Source organism: Rhea pennata, chromosome 3, assembly GCF_028389875.1.
Source record: "Rhea pennata isolate bPtePen1 chromosome 3, bPtePen1.pri, whole genome shotgun sequence".
NCBI classification, from domain to species: Eukaryota; Metazoa; Chordata; class Aves; order Rheiformes; family Rheidae; genus Rhea; species Rhea pennata.
Genome location: NC_084665.1, coordinates 124,947,399 through 124,952,894, shown reverse-complemented (window position 1 = coordinate 124,952,894; position 5,496 = coordinate 124,947,399). Strand labels below are relative to the sequence as shown.

The 5,496-nt window shown below is 37.1% G+C and overlaps 1 non-coding gene across 1 annotated transcript; it reads right to left on the bottom strand.

Moving 5' to 3' along the window:
* Positions 1-239: 239 nt before the first annotated feature.
* On the bottom strand, positions 240-312 carry TRNAV-UAC (transfer RNA valine (anticodon UAC)). The gene has a single exon. It is a non-coding gene; the product is annotated as a tRNA-Val (tRNA).
* Positions 313-5,496: the final 5,184 nt, after the last annotated feature.

The following is a 5,496-nucleotide window of genomic DNA, read 5'->3' as shown; positions in this document are numbered from 1 at the left end:
TCTAGAAATTTTTATCATTTGTCTTCTCACAAAACCACATTTCAGTTAATATTTTTAAGTGAAATTTGTAAACAGAATTGATCATTTTTATAAGCAAAAGCAATTAGTTTTGTGTGGTTTTCAAAGTTGACAACACCCTGTTTTTGTTATAACACGAAACCACATAATCACAGAATCAGTAACGTTGGAAGGGACCTCTGGAGGTCATCTAGTCCAATCTCCCAAAGATTTCCTGGAGCTGGTTCCTCTTGGGCTTGAACCCAGGACCTTCTGCATGTAAAGCAGATGTGATAACCACTACACTATGAAACCATCACAAGGTAGCAGTCTACCTTCTCCTGTGCTGTTTGTCTTTTCCTTGCTTCCTCAGATTTCATTTCCTCTCTCTGCTTACAGGAGATATCCAGCATGAACATTACAGCTATGATATCTGTTGCACAGTGCATACCACTGTTTTGTCTATACCTGATTCCTGTAGTATATGTACAACATCATCAGTTCTTCTCATTCAGCCACTTACACTTCATCCAGGGAGAATTCCAGAGCATCTGGTTTGATGGTTAGTTCCCTCATATGGACAACTTGCAGGTAAGCATCCTTTTCTTCCTTCCACACACTGTCTGCAGGTGATATGGACTGTTTTCAGAGGTGCCATGCCTGCCTTGTTCGTGTTCAGACACTTGTTTCTAATCCAAATCCTCTTCTCTCTCTCTCTTTTTTTTTTTTTTCTCTCCTCTCTTCTTGTTTCTCAAGACACCATCGGATCTTGTTTGTGGAGTGCTGCAACCAGTCTCATTGCTTTGCTTGCTCTTTAAGGCCTTTTGGTGTTAGCAGATTCTGGCAGTCATGTCTACTAAATTGGCAGCACTCTGCAATATGCCTACAAAGTATACCTCTAGATCCCGCTACTTCTCTAAGAAAGTCAGGAAATTTGCCTTTTCCAAGAGATGATGGATTCAGAAATAGTAAGTGCTTGTGCAGAAGATGAGAATATAAGATGGGAACAGCCTTGGCCACAGTAATATATCCTGTGTGTTCGTATTTGTTTGACAGGACAGAAGAGGTGTATATCTCCAGGCACAGATGGTCTATGTACCTGAGGCATCTGGTTGGCAGGCAAGAGTGAATGAGGTTGTCATCTGAATTTCTTTTACATAATTAAGAGAATAAACAAGACCTAGTCTGTTATATCTTCTCCCAAACAGATGTTATACTGAAAAAAAAAAAAAAAAAACAAACCAAAACAAACCAAAACAAACAAAACCTAACCAAAACAAACAGAAAAATTATCCCTACCTTTCCTGACCTTTTGTTCAAGAATACAAATACCATGCCCTAGTATCTTTCTTAACTGCATGGCTGAACATTCAGAAGAAGATATGGGTAGAAGAGATCTTTGGAGATATGGGAAGATAAGAGATTCTGGATTCTTTTTGAAAAGCTCTTGGTGTACATGTGTGTGTATGTATACAATGTACCAAACTAAGTCAAAGTGTCTGACTGCCTGTGCTGGGAGCACGTCACTTTACTGTTTAGGAAGATACTCAGATGTAAGTGGACATGCATAATAGAGAAAATGATAACTCTGAAGTCTGTTTTTCTTTCTTACCCACTTCCTCTGCCTTACAGCAGGAAGAGTTGGTCCTTTAGTGACCATAAATCATCAGAGACTATATATATGATGGGTCATCTCAGACTCATGGATAGCTCATCTATAGCTTCTGGCTGGCCCATGAAAGACTTTTACTGCTCATCTTTTTTGATGAATATTAATGTATGACTTACATCTCTTCAACATATTTTCAGTTCCTTAACATTCAAGTGAGTAGCCCAAAATATATAATTTCCCTGGTCAGATTTCCATAGGCTTGGTATTCAGTAACGGTTGACAACTTTTGGGTCCCAGAAAAAAAAAAAAAAGAAAAAAAAATCAGAGATGTTCTGTGTTTTACTGTTAATCAGATGAGTTTGGCTATAGGTGACTGACAGAAGTGATCTCAGGGCCACACTCTTGACTACATCTAGATTTCCTCCTTGGCTGATTCCTTTTGACTACCTTTTTTATAAGATATTTTTAGAGGCTAAAGGGCCTGGAGATGCCTCCATCTGGCCAGCTCCATACTCAGATAGTGTTCTACACCATTATGAATGAGTGGCTGTTTGCACTTTCTCATCCACTTTAGGTTTCTGTTCAGGATGAGGTCTAAATCTGTCTAAATCTGTCTAAAAATATCTCTCTTTCCAATAGCTCTAGAAGCAACTCATATGCTTGTCTTAAATGAGACATTTACCTTTTAAATGACTCAGTTGACATTAGGTTAATCTCATTATAAGTTAGCAATTTTATATTTTGGAAGCTGCAAATATAGAATTTTTCCCCAGTTCTTTTCCTCTTAACTGTCTTGTTGCTACTTCCTATTTACTGTTGTTGCAGAAGATAACCACAAACTGTTTTTTTCTTTTACCCCCCCAAAAAACCCAAACAAAATATTGCACCACTTAACCGACTGATTTAATATTCTATTTTAACAGAAATTCTCATCAAGGTTTTGGCTCTGATTCATTGATATAGGGAAATTGCCTTGTTAATAATTAAGTTTTCATAAAGGCATCCAAAGACTTTTAGAAAGAGTTGCCTAAACTGGTTGTTTCTCTAAACTGTAATACTACTGGATACATTAAATGACTCACGGGGACTTTATGAGAGTCCTGACTCACTGTTGCCTTGCTCTGAGTTTGTAATACTAATGCAGTTAAACAGCCATTGCACTGCTAGAGAGCAAAACAAATGGCACAGTAGTTAGACAGAAATAATCGGATATGTGAAACCAGGATTCAACTTTATCTTTAGTAAGGGCATTCTAAAGTTTACTGTCATTATATCATTTTCCAGCTAGATGTCCCTGGCAGTCAGAAGATCTGACTTCATAAAGAAATTATCTCAGTTTAATGCAGCTCACTGAGTTCACCATTTGCGCTGTAGGTCCACCATTCTAGACAACATCCTTGAAGACCTGACCCAGGAGTGTAGTACTGGGAAAATTTTGCTTAAAATAATTCTTACTTCCTCTGCAGTAACCAGTGTAACCACTTAGAAATTCTATTCCTTTTTCCTGTCTCTTACAGAAAATTGAATGTATATGTAAGTACTTTGTCATCAGAAAATTCTGACCTGGTAAAACCAGGAAAAAAAATCTTGTTGGGCAGAATTTTCAAATTTAGGAGGGGAAAAATGGAAATCATCAAAAAAAGGTTAGCTTTAGATTCTTATCATACCATAGCTTCTTTCAGCCTGGCATGCATCTCTTACCAGATTCTCTTTCTTCTTTTCATTCCTGTTTTTATAGCTATTATCCTGAGAATCATGTGGACATTTTCCTTTCCCACCAACACAGCTGTAAAGAGCATTCACCCTGCCTCCCTTTCCTTGCAGCTCCCAGTCATAGAGCTCACACCCACAGAAATACTATATTTAAAGGACTATATGGATAAATATGTAGGTTAAATAACACCAGAACCTATTATTTCTACCTTTTTTTCAATTTACTTTCTAGAGTACAACGACATTTAGTAAGCACTTAGATCCAGAGACCTGTTTCGCTCTGTGTTTAATTTATTGTTAATCAGATTTTTGTTGTAAGAGCTTCTACATAATGAAAAAGTTTCTAAGTTGAAGAGCAGAATTCACACCATTTGTGAATTTTTGAGGGACATTTATTTTCCCTGATGACTCCCATCATCTCTCTCAATTGTGTTTTTTGACTGTAATTCCCTAGTAGAAAAGCTGATTTTCACATATTTATGCACAAATACCCTCCCACCACACTCAGTAGGCCTACTGAAATTAATCTTTGCCAGCTAAATAAGAAATACTAATTTTATATAAGTTTTTGTACAAAATTCCTGGCATTTGAGAAACTCAGGAGACTGTGCCACCAATTAGTATGGCTACTAAAGTCTTCTGTTCTTTGAAGACCAACAAAAGTACAGTTCCTTAGTTGAATTCATCCTTGATCCTTGCTTTGGTAACGCATCAGTTTCAGACCTCTCATTAACTCAAAGGAAATTTATACTGACAAAAAACCTAACACTCTCCTGGGTCACTTGATAGCTGGTGAAAACTGCTGCAGATCTGTTCCTTCTCCATCCCACCATCTCATTTTCTACCCAGCCTAGGGTCACTGATAGGAGCAGAGATGTATCAGCCTTAGTGGCTATAAGACATTTCTAGAGTATACCAGATTAAAAAGACAAAATTAAAAATAAGTCTAAGAGTTAATTACTCCGTTAGAACTTTGCCCAGATTGTAAGAGCAATTCCTTAAAATTCTTAATTTTCAATCCTGTTGTTCTGATGAGATAATAAAATCCAATAAAAAGCCTCCTGCCCTTGAAAAATAAGATTTTCACAGCTAAGCACGTGCTTAAGTGCTTGAATGAATCAGAACCTGGGCAATAAAAAGACCAAAATGATTTGCACTGTTGTATCTGAAGGAATCTGGTTTTGGGTTGCCACGCTCAAAAACAAGGTGGTTTTAATGACAACAATTTGCCTTCCTCAGTCAGAGTTAGACTAGCTAGATTATTTCCGGGAAAATAGAGAAGCTTGAATGCAAAGCTCTTTTTCTGATACAAAAAGAACATCAGCCAGAGATTTACAGTAAACTGGCTGAGGCTTAAAGGTGTAACACCAACTACATAAACGTAAAACAAAACGCACAACAAAACCCAAATTTGTGCAATAACCCATCACATGACACTTTGCCATCAAACTGAACTACAGTCATATAGCATTTGGTAAATTTTATTCTCAGCATCCTAATTTGCATGGGGGCACTGTGAGACTTAATTAATGAGTCTTTATATTGAGCTTGGAGAGCCTCGGATAAAAGAAATTTATACACAAGTGGAAAAACAAACACATGAACAGAAAGGGAAGCAGCAAAATAATAAAGCTCAACACGAGCTTGGCAGAGTTAAGATGCCATTATTTCAGCTGTGATTAAAGGATACAAGCTTTAAGAAACTGCAGCAGTGAGCTTCCTCTGTGGCAGAACGCTATGGTTTTATGACACAAAATAGGGCTGTTGACTTGATTAGCAACAGTGTCCCTAAAAACAAAAAAAAAAAAAAAAAAAAAAAGAAAAAAAGAAAAAGAAAAAGAATCTTACTATTCACATTCAGCTTAAATAATTAAAATGGTATTTACAAATGCTGCTAAGATCTTTTGTTACTCCGTTTGGCATGCATTGCTTTTTTATTTTTTATAGGGCTAATAAGTAAATTGCAAACATACATTATTCTTCACCATTCTCCACTCACTTTCCTCCCACTGGCAACCAATCTACCAGAATTCTCTTCCATTCCCATTAATTGGTCCTTAGAGAATCTCCCTCGCATACCTTTGCAGTGACAGTCAGTGAACATTTCTTAGTAATACTGAGTCAGAAGCTCTGTGATAGCTCGCAAGTCACATATTGAACTGGAGCTGTACTAC